General features: G+C 43.6%; 1 long non-coding RNA gene across 1 annotated transcript; it reads right to left on the bottom strand.

The window, feature by feature from the left end:
- Positions 1–6,790: 6,790 nt before the first annotated feature.
- Positions 6,791–16,968, bottom strand: LOC144892823 (uncharacterized). Its single transcript, XR_013623969.1, has 3 exons — positions 16,539–16,968; positions 8,234–8,368; positions 6,791–6,912 (listed from the first exon to the last, which is right to left on the bottom strand). It is a non-coding gene; the product is annotated as an uncharacterized LOC144892823 (long non-coding RNA).
- Between the last annotated feature and the right edge of the window lie 243 nt (positions 16,969–17,211).

Genomic DNA, 17,211 nt, shown 5'->3' with positions numbered 1-17,211 from the left:
GAAGTATCAAAATAAACGTAGAAGCACAAAAGGAAATTGGAGCTATTCTGGACCCACAGCCAAACCCGACAAACCATTGCAATACACCCCGAACGTCTAGCGCCGCCACAAACTACACCATGGAATTGCAGCTGGCGCTGTTTTTTTAAACCATTGATATTAAAATAAAACGTAGCCTAAAACCACTGGGATTTTATGCTGATTCCGAATCTGTGTCTAAAACTTTTCCCGATGTGTAGTTCTTGAGTTTTAAGCGGACATCCAGACAGACACACATATACACACACACACACACACAGACACTCCTCCTTTATATATAGAGATGGTCTGGCGGCGGGGGATGGAACATCACGTGATCGCTCTGAGCGAATCAGCGCGCTGCTCTGCCACCGGCTCAGATTTCGTGTATAATATTCCTCGCTGAAAAAAAATCTCTGTGAAACATGCTACTATCTATGCTAAATCATGCTAAATGCTAATCATGCTAAAATCTATGCTACTTGCTGTGAGTTTATGGCGGCAAGGAACATCACGTGATCGCTCTGAGGGAATCAGCGCGCTGCTCTGCCACCGCCTCAAATTCCGTGTATAATATTCCTCGCTGAAAAAAAATATGGATCTAAAGATGAAAGAAAAAAAAACCTATGTGGTGTGAATGGCAATGTTCCTCGCTGAAATGTGAAAAAACGCAATTGCTTTTCGCTCTGAATTACGTGCGAACGCGTAACTGTGAGTTTATGGCGGCAAGGAACATCACGTGATCGCTCTGAGCGAATCAGCGCGCTGCTCTGCCACCGCCTCAGATTCCGTGCATAATATTCCTCGCTGAAATGCGCTGAGGTAAAAATATGGTAAAAAAATATTATGAATTTTTTTTTTTTAGGTCGGCCATGTTTTTCCCAGGCTCAATGGCCATGTCTATGCCAAATATCAAGCACGTGAGCCTCTCCGTTTAGGAGTCTATCGGTAACAGTACACACACACACACACAAACTGTGTTTTATATATATAATAGATATATATGTAGAAGAAAGGTGTGTGTGTGTGTCGCCATTTTTCTCAGAGATGGCTGAACGGATCTTCGTCAAACTTTCAGAGGTTCATCAGTGAGTGCCTGAGAGTATTTTAGGCAAAAAAAATAATTGAAAGTTTGAAAATAAAAATCGCTCGATAGTGCCGAAGCCTTTTTAAATTAATGACAGTTATATACAAGTACACATTCACATAAATAAATACAAAACAATCACCAGACATTTGAATACAAATAAATCAAACAATTCCGGAAGTGTAAGAATTTGGTAGTACGGCTTCTTCTTCTTCCTGATCGGCTTCACGCTGAACTCAGAAACGTGAGCCACATTCACCCACCAGTAAATATATGAACCCCCTTCCTCTCCTGCCTCCTCCCCCCTCCCCTTCCACACCCCCTCCTCCCCGGCCCAGCAACGCCGGGTACTTCTGCATATATATATATATATATATATATATATATATATATATATATATATATGTCCTCTGGGTCTTTTGGGTCCTCTGTTTTTGGGGTTTTTCTTCACAACTGATGATTTTCTGTCAACTGCAGTTGTTTTCCTTGGCCGACCTGGCCATTGTATATTACCAAGTACACTCGTGGTTTCTTTATTTTTCAAGATATTCCAAATTGTATTTGCTTTGCCCAGTTGCTGTGTTAAGGTTATAATTGAATTATTCTGTTCTTTCACCTTCCAAATTGCTTGCTTTTATTTCATGGACAGTTCTCTGGTCTTCATGATGGTTTATGCCTACTGACTCCAAAGGCAGACTCCCAATGCAAAAGCAAAGGCTAAAAACAAGACTCGACATTCACAGCTCTTTTATGTGTGAACAATCAATGCACCAAGAAACACCTGTCAGTTCCAATTCTTATGTGAGTACATAGCAACAACAAATTTGACTTCGCTGTTCCAATACTTATTGAGGGCACTTTATTTCAAGAATCAACCACTGGAAGAGGTTCAGTTACTTGAGCTTCTGGGTCTCACAATCATTCATGACCTCTCCTCGGGTGACCATGTAGCCAAAGTGGCCTCCAATATAGGCACCCACTGGGTATCCTGTTGCGCTGTCCTTCCTTGGTAAATCTGAACTTGCGGTCTACAAGATTCTCAAGTTTGGGCCCAATTTAAAGTCCAAAGCCAGACAGTATTTTCTGTTGGCTCAAATGTTTCCTTGACATTTTTCAGTTGAAGTAGTCCATCGGGTATAGATTTCTCAATCAGTTATGAAAAATAATCAGGGATGTGGACGTCTGTCACATTTTCCGTCGTCATACGTGACAATTATTCTGACCCGTAAAATTCAGCTGCTGGCGTTAACCTCACTTTCAGGCCGAAACGTACCAGTCCTGATTTGTATAATCTCAGCTTTTGTTTTCTTCTTCAAGCTGCAGAGCTTTCCTAGGTTGCTTATGTTTCACACTTCATTTAAATCCTTCATCACAGTGAAGGTAATATACGACCTTCACATCAAAGGTGTTGTCATATATGCGTATGTCTCATAAAAAACGTGTCCTTGAAGACAATTCAATAAAAAGGAGAAAGCTCGAGATTTTCAACAGAAACTTTATTTCAATGGTTTGAAACTATTCAAGAGACAGCTTGTGTCTTTGAGCATTTTCTTAACAAATTGTAATTATGAAATTCATGCATCCTTTGTCTTACAGAAAAGGCTGTTATGAAATCTGTCGGCAAGGATTCTGGAAATAACAGAAATTGTTTGAAATGTTTGAAATTGTGGCAAACAACTCCAAACAATTACAACAGGATTGTCTTGGAGTTTCAAAGTGCATGTGGACTTTGACTTTTTGTATTATTAATAAATGTAATTAATGGCATGAACGACTTCAGCCATTTTGTATTGCATTCGATGCCGATTTTACCTGCAGACACAGGTTTTGAAATTGTTTTAAACATGAGTTTTATGTACTGTGCACACACCTGTTTTACTGGAACTAGCTGCACAATGCATTGTATAACTTTTCTTTTCCGCTTGAGCTTCACAATATATATATATATATATATATATGTATATATATTAGAAATTCGAACTTTCCTTTTTTAGATTTTAAGTTTCATGAACAGTTGGATTTTTTTCATCTTCGTCAGACACTTATACCTGTCGATCAAAAGTCTAAATAAAATTAGATAACTCTCGAATATACATGTCAAAACAAAAACATCTGTCTATCTCTTAATCAAATAAGGTGGGGGTAACAAATCGAGAAAGTAATGTTTGTATTCATCCCAGTTCTTCCAATATTTCCGGTGAACTTGATCATTAAGCAGGCAAAATAACGTTCCACCAAGACTTGTTTTGGTCTTGAGTGCATCCACAAGCAGCTTTTGAGAGAGAGCACACATCATTTTCACCATTTTTGGGATGTTAATTCATGCTAATCAGCTGCCACGTTTCATTGTTTTAACATCGATTTTGTGTTTTTTCCAGAATAGAGGCATACACACATGCGTGCCTTATGTAAGACATCATCTGAAACTTGCATTCTCAATGCAGCTCGGTTGTAACAATTCCTGCTGATTACAAATAAATCAATCAATCACTGCAAATTATCAAACAATAGTCAAATCGGTATTCACCTTCCAAGTCACTGAAGTATTTTTTTAAATCATGTCATGATTAACGAGGAGCAATTGGACAACTCCTGCCAAGCATGTACATTTCATTGGGCCTTGTCATTTCTTCCATTGTTTGCAGACAATAGTTCAGGCTTATCGATAAACTTACAACAGTTGGAGCCCAACTAGTTTTGACTCTCTAAATATGCTTGAACCTGTTTGTTTTTGGTGAGATAAACTATCACTTGCAGTCTGCACCAAAGCGCAGAGCGAGTGCAACGGGTGGACTTCCACAACTGATCGAGTGCCAGAATGAGTGCGCAAACATCTGGGAAAAAAAAAAATCAGTGCCCATGGGGATCAATGAGATATTTGTAGAGGTTAACTTCTGCACATAATTTAACAATGTGGCTGCTGTTGTAAACTCATGATAAATATTCTTTCAGCTGAATTTTGATCAATAGCACAATGAGAATACAGCACAGTACAAATGAATATTAATTTTCAAAAAGAACTAAAAGTAGAATTACATGCAAATACATTGATAGATATGCCTCTGCTCGGATTACATATCAAGCCACTGTTGAGTTTGATCTCGATGAAGGGGCACATGAAAAATTTTAAATCACATGTCAGAGAGAGAAAGATATACATACAGTGCATTCAGAAAGTATTCAGACCCCTTCACTTTTTTCACATTTTGTTATGTTGCAGCCTTATGCTGAAATCTTTTAAATTCTTTTTTTCCCTCATCAATCTACACTCAATACCCCATAATGACAAAGAGAAAACAGGATTTTAGAAAGTTTTTGGAAATTTATTAAAAATAAAAAACTGAAATATCACATTGACATAAGTATTGAAACCCTTAACTCAGCACTTAGTTGAAGCACCTTTGGCAGCGATTACAGCCTCGAGTCTTCTTGGGTATGACGCGACGAGCTTTGCACACCTGGATTTGGGGATTTTCTGCCATTCTTCTCTGCAGATCCTCTCAAGTTCTGTCAGGTTGGATGGGGACCGTCGGTGGACAGCCATTTTCAGGTCTCTCCAGAGATGTTCGATTGGGTTCAAGTCAGGGCTCTGGCTAGGCCACTCAAGGACCTTCACAGAGTTGTCTCTAAGCCACTCCTGCGTTGTCTTGGCTGTGTGCGTAGGGTCATTGTCCTGTTGGAAGGTGAACCTTCGGCCCAGTCTGAGGTCCTGAGCCCTCTGTTTCAGGTTTTCATTAAGGATATCTCTGTACTTTTCTCTGTTCATTGCTCCCTCAACCCTGACCAGTCCCCCAGTCCCTGCTGCTGAAAAACACCCCCACAGCATGATGCTGCCACCACCATGCTTCACCGTTGCGATGGTATTGGGCAGGTGATGAGCGGTGCCTGGTTTCCTCCAGACATGATGCTTAGAATTGAGGCCAAACAGTTCAATCTTTGTTTCATCAGACCACAGAATCTTGTTTCTCACAGTCAGAGTCCTTTAGGTGCTTTTTTGCAAACTCCGAGTGGGCTTTCATGTGTCTTTCACTGAGGAGAGGCTGCCGTCTGGCCACTCTGCCATAAAGCCCAGAACGGTGGAGTGTTGTGGTGATGGTTGTCCTTCTGGAAGTTTCTCCCATCTCCACACAGGATCTCTGGAGCTCAGCCAGTGACCATCGGGTTCTTGGACACCTCTCTTACCAAGGCCCTTCTCCCCCGATTGCTGTTTGGCCGGGCGGCCAGCTCTAGGAAGAGTCCCGGTTGTTCCAAACGTCTTCCATTTAAGAATTATGGAGGCCACTGTGCTCTTGGGAACCTTCAATGCTGCAGAGATTTTTTGTAGGCTTCCCCAGATCTGTGCCTCGACACAATCCTGTCTCTGAGCTCTGCAGGCAGTTCCTTCGACCTCATGGCTTGGTTTTTGCTCTGATATGCATTGTCAGCTGTGAGACCTTATATAGACAGGTGTGTGCCTTTCCAAATCATGTCCAATCAATTGAATTTACCACAGGTGGATTCCAATCAAAGTGCAGAAACATCTCAAAGATGATCAAGAGAAATGGGAGGCAACCGAGCGAAATTCAAGTGTCATAGCAAAGGGTTTGAATACTTTTATGTCAATGTGATATTTCAGTTTTTTCTTTTTAATAAATTTGCAAAACTTTCTAAAATCCTGTTTTCTCTTTGTCATCATGGGGTATTGAGTGTAGATTGATGTGGAAAAAAATGAATTCAAACGATTTCTTCATAAGGCTGCAACATAACAAAATGTGAAAAAAGTGAAGGGGTCTGAATACTTTCTGAATGCACTGTATTCTTCTCATTCTCATTCATAATGCATAACTCATTCTTCAAGAGAAAACGGCCTGCACCTGCACCAACTTTGAGGAGGGTGACACGGATAGCCAAACCACCCCTCCCTCTCCCGAGCATCTCCTAATGACCTCACAGATGCTACATTGGAGCAAAGATACTCGAGTGGCACCAACACGACCGACATTAGGTTTGAGATAAGACTGGCGAGTGTTAAATTGACTTTGTTTTTGCAAATTTATTTACCACCTGTTTAATTTTTTTTTAAAGATATATATTATTTTAGCATCTGCATACTGTATATTAATCCACATCATGCTATCAACGATGCTAATGGAAGTTATAATGACAATTATAGCGCCATCAGAACACATCCCCCCATTAATACATGCAAGTCTATGGAAAATTAGACCCTGCTTTACATCGTTTTGCTTAACACAGTGTCCTTCTGGAACGCATCTTCAGCACGAAGTGAGATATTACTGTATCCTGATCATCTGTCAGATGGCATGAGTATGGAACAAAGACTAGTTTGAGATGGGACTTTCACATTTCAATTTTTTTGGTTTATAAGGTCCATTCGTGGAAGAACGAAGCAACAAAAGGTATAAGCCAACACACAAAGGAGACAGTCGACAGTCTCATAATGAAACATACATTGGATGAATGAACAGGAGAGCCACCTGTAGTCTTCCTGCCATCACCCCTTAACACCCAAAATGGTTGACTGGTTTCTTCTCCATTCTACAGCATATTGGAGTATTCTTATACATGTGGCAAACCTTATCAAATATAAGAGTTTAAGCAGGCGTTGCCTTTCCCCTGTGTGTAATAACTAATAAGTAATAACTAATAACATTCATACCATTGGGTTTCAGACGCCGGCTGGCATGGTCAATTTCTTCTTCACGTGATGCTTGCAGCATGTAAATGGCTTTCAAATGTTGCTGTAGCTGAATGGGACATGTGTTTGTGCTGTACAGTTGTTCCATTTTGCCAAAGAGACTTGACACCTGGCGATTTACAATGCCACATGCAGAATAAGTCCATGCAAAACAGTGATACATTGCCCAGTTTCTGCAGCTTTCAATGTTTCTTGTTTATAAATTAATGCTCCAATGAAGAGCATTAATTAAAATCGGTAAAAGGTGATACAAATCAAGAATGCAACATGCTTTTTCAAAAGACAGCCGTTTCTATTTTGTTGCTGAAAATTTTGAAACTGCCAAGAGGTACAAATAGTGGAATGCATCATATGGTGAATTGGTGCCTATTTTTGTGTCACGATTTTTGAATGCCCCTGCCGATGAAATCACTGGAGACAATGTTTTCAGGTTGTCCGTCATCAGTCCACGATAACTTCAGAATGGCTGAAGGGATATTAGTCAAACTTGGTGCAGGTATGTATAATGAGGTAAAGATGAACTGATTCGATTTTGGGGTCATGAGGTCAAAGGCCAAAGGTCAGAGGTCATGTTAGGTAAAAATTATGTTACCGTGATAACTTGTGAACCAGTGATGGGATTCTGACCAGATTTGGTACAATTATGTAGAATGATGTAAAGATGAACTGATGAGATTTTTGGGTCAAGAGGTCAAAGGTCAAAGTCTGTAATAAGTCTACAACTTGAGAACGGCTGAAGTGATACAATTCAAACTTGGTACAGGTATGTATAATGATGTAACGATTAACTGGTTAGATTTTGGGGGCAAACGTCAAAGTCTGTAATAAGTCTATAACTTGAGAACGGCTGAAGTGATCCAATTCAAACTTGGTGCAGGTATGTATAATGATGTATAGATTAACTGATTAGATTTTGGGGTCAAGAGGTCAAAGTCTGTAATAGGTCTATAACTTGAGAACAGCTGAAGCGATCCATTTCAAACTTAGTGCAGATATGTATAATGATGTAACGATTAACTGGTTAGATTTTGGGGGCAAACGTCAAAGTCCGTAATAGGTCTATAACTTGAGAACGGCTGAAGTGATCTAATTCAAACTTGGTACAGATATGTATAATGATGTAAAGATTAACTGATTAGATTTTGGGGCCCCGGGGTCAAAGGCCAACGGTCAGGTAAAAATGTGATAACTTGTTAACAGCTGAAGGGATTTAAATTAAAACTTGGTACAGGTATGCATAATGATGTAAACATGAACTGATTCAATTTTGGGGTCAAGAGGTCAAAGGTCATGCTCGGTAAAAGGTGATAATTTGAGAGCAGCTGAATGGATTTAAATCAAACTTGGTACAAGCATTATAATGATGTAATAATGAGGGCGGAGGCATATCGGTCGACATTGTGATGTCGAAGAGTCTTGTTCTAGTTTACCTTGGCCTGTTCTCTCAATTGGTCAACAATCAATCGATCAATCTTGGTCGGGTTTGGTGGCAACCGGAGTCCTTGACCAACATTGGAGTTACACAAGTTTCTTCCTGGGTAATATTCTGCAAGCTGAACCTCGGCCTACCAGATGAAAGGATGAGTAGTAAGTACAGACAAAGAATATGCAATAAAATTCGTGTTCAAGAGCATCTTTTGATGTATTATTAAATGGTTCACACTTAGAATAAATGTGTAGGAGTTATTAAAAACAGGTGGTTAGGTCTTCGGGTGTATGAAAGGTTTCCACAAACATTTAAATGTTTGGATTGCTAGAAAAAATTGGCACACAGAATTAACAATTTAGTCATAAAAGCAAAGTGTTTTCCACAAAAGCGGTTCTTCACGAGGCAAAACAGAAGATATCTGAGGGGCTATATATAATCAGTGGTTGACAAAAGTGCATTGAAAATTGGCGACAGCTTGCATAGTTGTGGGCACGTATTATCATGAAGAAGACAAACATATGTGGCTCATAATGCAGGTCTCTTCTTAAGTATTCCTGAGCAATCACAATGTCAGAGTATGAAAGTGTGCATGAGTGCAGTGTTTAATTAAAATGAAAATAAAAGAAGCAATATTCGCTCACTCATGTTGATCATTTTGATTGACTTTAATGAATTCTTAACTGTAACACAATATGTAGTAAGTTATGAATGTTGACACCCACCTGGCTGTTATGTCTGATCTCTAAAGTGTGTGTCTACCCTCAGGAGTACCAGGAAGCACTATCTCTCCACACTCAAGAATGAACTCTCAAACCTGTCTCCTTTCTCCAAATCCTGGTGGCATCTGGTCAAATCCGTTTCTGGTGTTTGTTCCCCCTCCATCCCCTCCCTTACCTCAAATGGCTACACAGTTGACACCGCACGTGACAAAGCCGAATGCCTCAACTCTGTGTTTGCCTCAAAATATTGTGTCCCAAACCCATCTCTCTCTGTTCCCACCTTACCCAGTCGAAACCAACTGCTCCTGGACTCTGTGTCCTTCTCTCCTGACAAGGTGGAGAAGTTTTTGTCAAACCTCGACTCTGATTCTGCAACTGGACCAGATGGCATCAGCCCACGGGTCCTAAAATCCTGCTCTGCCGCTCTGTCTCACCCTCTCTCTGTTCTTTTCACCCTCTCTTTTGCTCAAGGTCATCTGCCAGCATCTTGGAAATCAGCAAAGATTACCGCTTTACACAAAAAAGGTGCAAAAACAGATCCTTGCAACTACAGACCAATCAGCCTGCTCCCAATTACCAGCAAAGTCATGGAATCCATCATTGCTTCGGATATCAAATCCTTCCTCTTCTCCAATGGCTTGATCTCCGATCATCAATTTGGATTCAGACCAGGTCATTCTACGCTGGACATGTTGCTTCTGCTGTCTCAACAATGGATGTAGATCCTCAATGCCAAACAGGAAATCAGAGCCGTCTCCCTTGACATATCACGTGCCTTCGACACGGTCTGGCACCCAGCTCTGCTCACCACACTCTCCTCCTATGGTATCCATGGAAATCTCCACGCATGGCTTGCGGACTTCCCCTCTGGTAGTCGTCAACGTGTGGCCCTGAATGGATTTCTCTCATCTCCCCTTCCTGTTCTGGCTGGAGTTCCCCTAGGCAGTGTTCTGGGCCCTGTGCTATTTCTGGTCTTCATCAATGATCTCTCTGACTCTCTGGAAAATCCTCTCTATCTCTTTGCTGATGACTCCACTCTCTGCCGCTCCATTCCTCATCCCTCAGATCAGCCGTCTGCAGCCTCCTCACTCTCTGCAGACTTGGACAAAATCACAGACTGGTCAAACAAGTGGAACATGTCTTTCAATACTGACAAGTCTCACACTCTCACTATGTCTCTCCGAAAAGATCGACTGGAAAACCCTCCCATCTACTCTCTCAACAATCCTCTCCAAGAAGTTCTGTCGCTCAAGCTTTTGGGTCTCACTATCTGCCATGATCTTTCTTGGGAAAACCACATTTCCAAGCTGGCAAGATTAATAGGAAAATTTGAAATTACAACAGCTTTGAAATTACAACAAGATTAATAGTCGCCGACTGGGCATCCAACGTCGTGCGAAGTCCTTCCTTGCCACACCTGAGCTCCTCACCACATACAAGGCTTTCATCCACAGCTCAATGGTATACTGTTCCCCCCTCTGGGCCGGTGCTCCTGCCTCACACCTCGCTCGGCTTCACGCTGTTGAAACCAAAGCTTTCAGAATCATTGGAATCTCCTGCGATGAAGCTAACTCCGAGGGCCTTTCACTCACTCACCGCAGGCAGGTTGGTGGTCTTTCTGTCTTCTACCGACTCCTCTCCGGCCTTGCTCCCCCAGCTCTCTCTCTCTGTGCTCTGTCCCCCAAATATTCCTTCAGATCGCACAAGATCTGCCAGCAACCCTCTTATGGTTAAACTGCCAAAATCAAGACTCTCTGCTCACCTTCACTCTTTCATTCCCCTTTTCTCCTGCATCTGGAACAAACTCCCCCACTCCCTTCAATCCCACTCCTCCCTCCAGGTCTTCAAAACAGCTGTTCACCACCATCTCTTATCTTCCCCCATCCAAACCCTTGATCTTTTCTACCCCCGCTAATTCACCCCAGATACACTTTTTTGAAATTCCAACTTCTTTCCTGGAAGTCCTTGCAGTGCCCATATGTTTTATACCTCTCTCCCACCTCCCCCAAGCCCTCTCCCTCCCACAGTTCTCTCGATGTCCCTGCTCTCAAATGTTGTGTTTGTGTCCTTCCCCCTCTCTCCCCATCTTGTCTACCGCTCCCCTTATTTTGTGTTTTATGTGTCGGTTTGACTTATTAATGTTCGCTCTTTCACGAGCCTCAATCTTGTATACAAAAAAAAAAAAAAAAAAAAAAATCCCTTCGCTGTTTCACTGGGGCAGGGTTAGAGAGGTGGAGAGCCAAAGGTGGTTACTCAATGAACCACCAGAAGACAGCAGCAGTGCGGCCAACAGACGTGTTATTATGCTTATATCCAGTCCATTTACGATAGGTTCTGAAGTCAATGCAAAATATTTATTGCAATTATGTGAAAAATTGTTTATTTTCTGTACGGTATATGTTTTACCAAAGCTTTAATGATTTTTAAAAGGATACTCTGGCATAGATATTAAACCGTGGAGACAAATTCCCAATGCATATTAGACTGAACACTCAACAGGGATATTAACAAGATTCCACATTGTTTAACACCCAGAAAACCACTATCAACATATGAGTGCCTCTGCAAGTCTGTGGCCTAACATAAATGCAAAATAAGTGTTGTTCATCATTGGCGAATGCATATTTGAACAAGATTAATTACAAACCCGGCCTGCTGGTTGCAGCATTACTGAGTTGTGACTATGCTTCTGATGCACATGAGTGCCCCTGCACACATAATGGCAGGAAAATTTTAATTTGACCAGACTGCCTGTTATAACTTGTGTGGTGGTGGCTAGTTATGCAGCCTGTGGATGCTTGGCTGCATCATTTTCTGGAAGCGCAGCTGTGCCGCTGATGCATTGCCACCTTACCAATAATCTGGTACTCATTTTCCAACCTCGGAAGGATTACAGGCTGAGTCGACCCACCTGGAGTTATTTCAACGGCATCACAGAAGCTCAAACTCAGCACCTCGCATGTGCTCTCGGGAGTAATTAAGAGCCGCTAAGCTCCAAGCCTGTTTTCAGATTCATGTTCTGATTTTGCTTCAAAATACAACATGCATTTTAAAGGCCATTTTCCCTGCGAGAGCGGGGGTTAGCCTTGCGGTCCCCATGACAATCTTCTCCATTTTGCCCTATTTTCTGCATCTCTCCTTGTTAACCCCCTTGCCCGCATTTCTTCTTCCACCATCTTTAGCCAAGTCTTTTTCGGTCTTCCCCGTCCTCTGCTTCCTTCTACATTCATTTCCATCACTCTTCTCAACCAGTCACTTTCATCCTTCCTCAACACATGACCAAACCATCTCAACCTGTTCCTCTTCACAGCATCAATCACAGGCTCTATTCCCATCATCTTTCGCAATTCATCATTTGTCTTCCTCTCTCTCAACGATACTCCACACATCCACCGAACCACTCGCATTTCCACCCTTTCCAACCTTCGTTGCTGCTCTACGTTTATTACCCATGTCTCGCTCCCATAAATCATAACACTTCTCACACATGCAGCATACACCTTTCCCTTCAGCTTCAACGACACTCCCCTCATCATCAGCACGCCACCCAGTTCCCGAAACTTCTTCCATGCACATCTCACTCGAGCAACCGTTGCCGAGTCTGATCCACCTTCTCCATTCAGCATGTCTCCGAGGTAGCAAAATGTTTTCACACCTGCCAGCTTCACGCCATCTCCAAGATCCAACTCAACATTTCCTCCATCTGCAGCTCCCTCTGTGCACACCTTACATTTGAATGTAGCTGCCACACTGGTTAATGACCCTCTCAGACCACTACATTTTTGATGAACCCACTCAGCGCACATTGTACATTGAATGGAGTTCACTCCGACACCCTTCCTACACACAGCACAGGGCCACTTCCCAGTTCTTTCCACCTCACCACATGCTTTACCACTTGCCATCACCTTCGTCTTTCCGATATTCACCTTCAGACCTTTTGTCTCCATACATTCCTTCCACGTGGTCATCTTTTCCTTCAGTCCATCCATACTTTCCGCAATCAACACCAGATCATCTGCATACAACAACTCCCACGGTAAACCCTCCTTTACGTTCTGAGCCAGCACCTCCATCACAGCTACAAATAGTAATGGACTTAGTACCGACCCCTGATGCACTCCCACCTTCACCTCAAACTCACCACTGTTCCCGTCCTTCGTCCTTACAGCTGTGCGCGCTCTTTTGTACATTGCCATCACTACTCTGATCAACCATTCCTCCACTCCTAACTTCCTCAATGCCCATGTCAATTCTTTGCGTGGTACCCTATCGAATGCTTTCTCCAGATCAACAAACCCAAGAAAGAACTTCTTCCTCTTCTCCATGTACTTCTCCTGCAACTGCCTCACAATGAAAAGCGCGTCTGTCGTTCCTCTTCCTGGCATGAATCCAAACTGCATTTCGTCGATCTTCACTTTCTTCCTTATCCTCCTCTCCAACACCCTTTCCAATACCTTCATTCCATGCTCCAATAACTTTATCGCTCGGTACGAGCCACACTCCAGAGGGTCACCTTTCCCCTTGTATAGAGGGACGAGGGTACTCAGTTCCCAATCCACTGGAATGCGGCCTTCTGTCACCACCAGATTACAGATCTCTGTCATTCTCTTCACACCCCAACTTCCTGCTGCCTTCAACATATCTCCCACAACTCCCGTCGGCCCTCCCGCTTTTCTACCCTTCATTGCTTTTATCGCTTCCTCAACTTCCTTCTCAGTTATCTTCTCTGCCGGTCCTAAAACAGGGTTACTCTCTATGTTGCCATCCCATTCATTCTCTGTATTCAACAGCATTTCCATATATCTTTTCCATCTTCCTTTAATTCCATCTGGGTCGACAACGATTTGTCCCACTTCATCCTTCAAGCAACTCACCCCCATCACATCACACCTCTCTTTCGCTATCTGCTTTGCAATCCTGAATACTGCTTTCTGACCCTCTTCCGAATCCAAGCGTTCTCCGAACATTTTCCTACATGCCTCCTGCGCCTTTGCTACCTCTTTCTTTGCAGCCTTCCTGGCTGCCTTATAACTTTCATGCTCTGCTGTTTCTGCTCCCGTACCCTTCGCCTTCTGCTACTCCTTGAACTTCTTCCTCTTCACGTCAATCCTCTTTCCAACTTCATCATCCCACCACCATGTTTCCGAGTGCCTCGGTGGTCCTTTTGTCCATCCACATACCTCACCAACGGCTCCCAACAGACGAGCTTTCATTGACATCCAACCACTTTCAAGCTCAACCACATCATCCTCGACCCTACTCAGCCTCTCTTTTAATGCCTCCCTTACTGTCACCTCTTTCAACCTCCACACCTTCATTCTCGGTTGGTACTTCACCCGCCGAGCTCTCCTCGCACCTTTCACCCTTACGTCGCAGACAACCAAGTGGTGCTGTGAAACAGCCTCCTCCCCCGGGATCACCTTTGTGTCCCGGAGGTGCCCCCTATCTCGCCTACGCACCATCAGGTAGTCAACGGTTGTCGTCGACCCACCTGACGTGTATGTAACAAGCTTATTATCCTCTTTCTGGAACTGAGTATTACAAATCAACAAATCAGCTCCATCAGCAAACTCCAAAATCCTTTCACCGTCTCCATTTCTCACACCATATCCGTAACCCCCATGAACTCCGTCAAAACCATCCATACTCCTTCCCACATGTCCATTTAGGTCTCCTCCTACCACAACAACTTCCTCATCTTTCACGTTTTCCATCAGCTTCTCTATCGCACACCAGAACGTGTCCTTTTCTTCATCGCTTCGACCAACCTGCGGAGCATATCCCGAGATGACGTTCACCAAGAGCTTTCCAATCATCATTTTCACCATCATCAACCTATCACTCACTCTAGTCACACTCACCACACTGTCTACAAACTCCTCAGAAAACAGGACACCAACACCATTCACGCCCTCCGGGCAGCCTTGCCACACAAACTTGTATTTCTGTCCCTGCCTACCCTTCACCATTCTCACACCACTTCCCTTCCATCTCGTCTCTTGCACACAACATATGTCCACTCTTCTTCTGACCAATACTTCCACCACTTCTCCTGATCTCCCTGTCATTGTCCCTACATTCCATGTCCCAAACCTCAGAAACCGATCTCCACTTCGGGCTGTACCCTGCCCATATGTAGTTGTAATTGTCATGGTTCCCTTTTTTTTTTTTCTTTTTTTTTTTTGAGGCAATGTTTTTATGGCCGGATGCCCTTCCTGACGCCAACCCTCTTAGTCGTCTCTTACGACACGCAGGGATACGGTGTACCTATTCTTATCCAGGGTACACACCGGGAAACGTTTAAAACATGGAAATTCTGGGGAGTGGGGGGTGGGGGGGGGGGGGGGGTGGTGTCAAGGGAAAGATAAAATGAAAATAAACCCCTTCAGCCGGCACTTAGCTTGGCTTCCCAAAGAGTACTTTCAGGAGCTTGGCGGCTGTTGAAACTGGGGTAGCCACTCATGCGGGAAGTGGTCCAAAATGGCGGTGTAGAACGCCGCGCGTCGAAAACACAACAAGCGTGAGGCGAGCAGATTAGACGGCCTCCTTTCGATTCTCTACCGTCAAGTCCAATGCGGCCTTCAGCTTCCAAGAGCCCAGCAGTTGTCCAAAACCTCGTGTGGGGAAATGTGGTATCTGTCCGTCGTCTTGTCCACCGTCCACACGCGGCTCCAAGCTCCGGCGCGAGGAAGCCCTCCGTCCACCCGCACGCTTCGCCAGGCCACGATGCTTTATACGACTTGCTTTATACGCATTGTTAAAAGTAAATAATGACAGATGTTTTCTTTCACAATCTTGCGAGATTTCCAGAACTCCTCGGCGTCAAGGGAAAGATAAAATGAAAATAAACCCCTTCAGCCGGCACTTAGCTTGGCGTCCCAAAGAGTACTTTCAGGAGCTTGGCGGCTGTTGAAACTGGGGTAGCCACTCATGCGGGAAGTGGTCCAAAATGGCGGTGTCGAACGCCGCGCGTCGAAAACACAACAAGCGTGAGGCGAGCAGATTAGACGGCCTCCTTTCGATTCTCTACCGTCAAGTCCAATGCGGCCTTCAGCTTCCAAGAGCCCAGCAGTTGTCCAAAACCTCGTGTGGGGAAATGTGGTATCTGTCCGTCGTCTTGTCCACCGTCCACACGCGGCTCCAAGCTCCGGCGCGAGGAAGCCCTCCGTCCACCCGCACGCTTCGCCAGGCCACGATGCTTTATACTCCTCAAAGTATTATCAGGAAAACCATAGATGCGATCAGGAAAAGATGGAATGACGGCACCCATTTATCGTACGGCGTACGTGTACACAGTAAACGTGCCGTGGGAGGATGTCTTCAAAATATAACATTCAAATGAAATTAAGTTGTTCCTCAATCACAAACTGATGTTTGCGGATGGATGGACAGATGGACAGACCAACTGAAGTGAACCAATTGCATAACTCCGCATTTCTATTTCTAACTCCGCATCATAACTCCGCTACAGTTGCTCTGAGTAATAATCGTTACTAAAGGTCCAACCATTGTACTGAAGTAATGTAGTTCAATTATGTATGTGCCAAAATGCAAAGGTGCATGTGGTGAGTATGCAGTAATAACCTTTTTCCGTTCTTTCTCCAATAACTTCCACTGTTCGTAGCAGGAATCCAACAGAAGATGTAGATACGTAGGGACTTCAACGCCCCCCTTAGGATGTTTTCTTGGCATAAAAGAAAAATTACAATTCGAGGCCATCATATTAGTAGTGACAAATGGTCCAGAATGTGGTGGGGGTCCATGGAGATAGTAATTTTGAGGGTTGCCAAAAGGAGAAGCTGAGAAGAGGCTGAATTGTGTTTCGGGCAAACCCGGGCAATAAACAGCTCTGGCATCAGGCAAAATGACACTGCATTGAGAGGGTTTAACTTTTACCTCAGGCCTAGTGTACAGTTGAGAATGTGGATACTGGTTGTCTGCTTTGTGGGAAGTGGTAGACTTATCTGCTGAAAGCAGTTGGTTTCTGGGGCAAGATTCTGGTGAGATGGGAGCATGCCAATCCATGTGCGCTTGTGCAGCATCAATGTTATAGGTCATGTTTTTGCTGTAGCATGGTGGACATGGTTGAACCTGGCTTGCTTGATAGTTCATATGTTGGCCCTGTGCAGAAGGTGTTAAACCTAGCCAGGCATACCCACCAGCTAATGCTAATCCATCACTTTCAACTTCATAATTGTCTGGTTGGGCAGGAAATGCTGGAGAGGTTGCAGAACGTTCCCAACGAGCTGCATTTGTC

The sequence above is a fragment of the Myxine glutinosa genome, chromosome 7 (assembly GCF_964187855.1).
Source record: "Myxine glutinosa chromosome 7, kmMyxGlut1.1, whole genome shotgun sequence".
In the NCBI taxonomy this organism is placed as follows: Eukaryota; Metazoa; Chordata; class Myxini; order Myxiniformes; family Myxinidae; genus Myxine; species Myxine glutinosa.
This window is presented reverse-complemented; position numbering and strand designations above follow the sequence as displayed.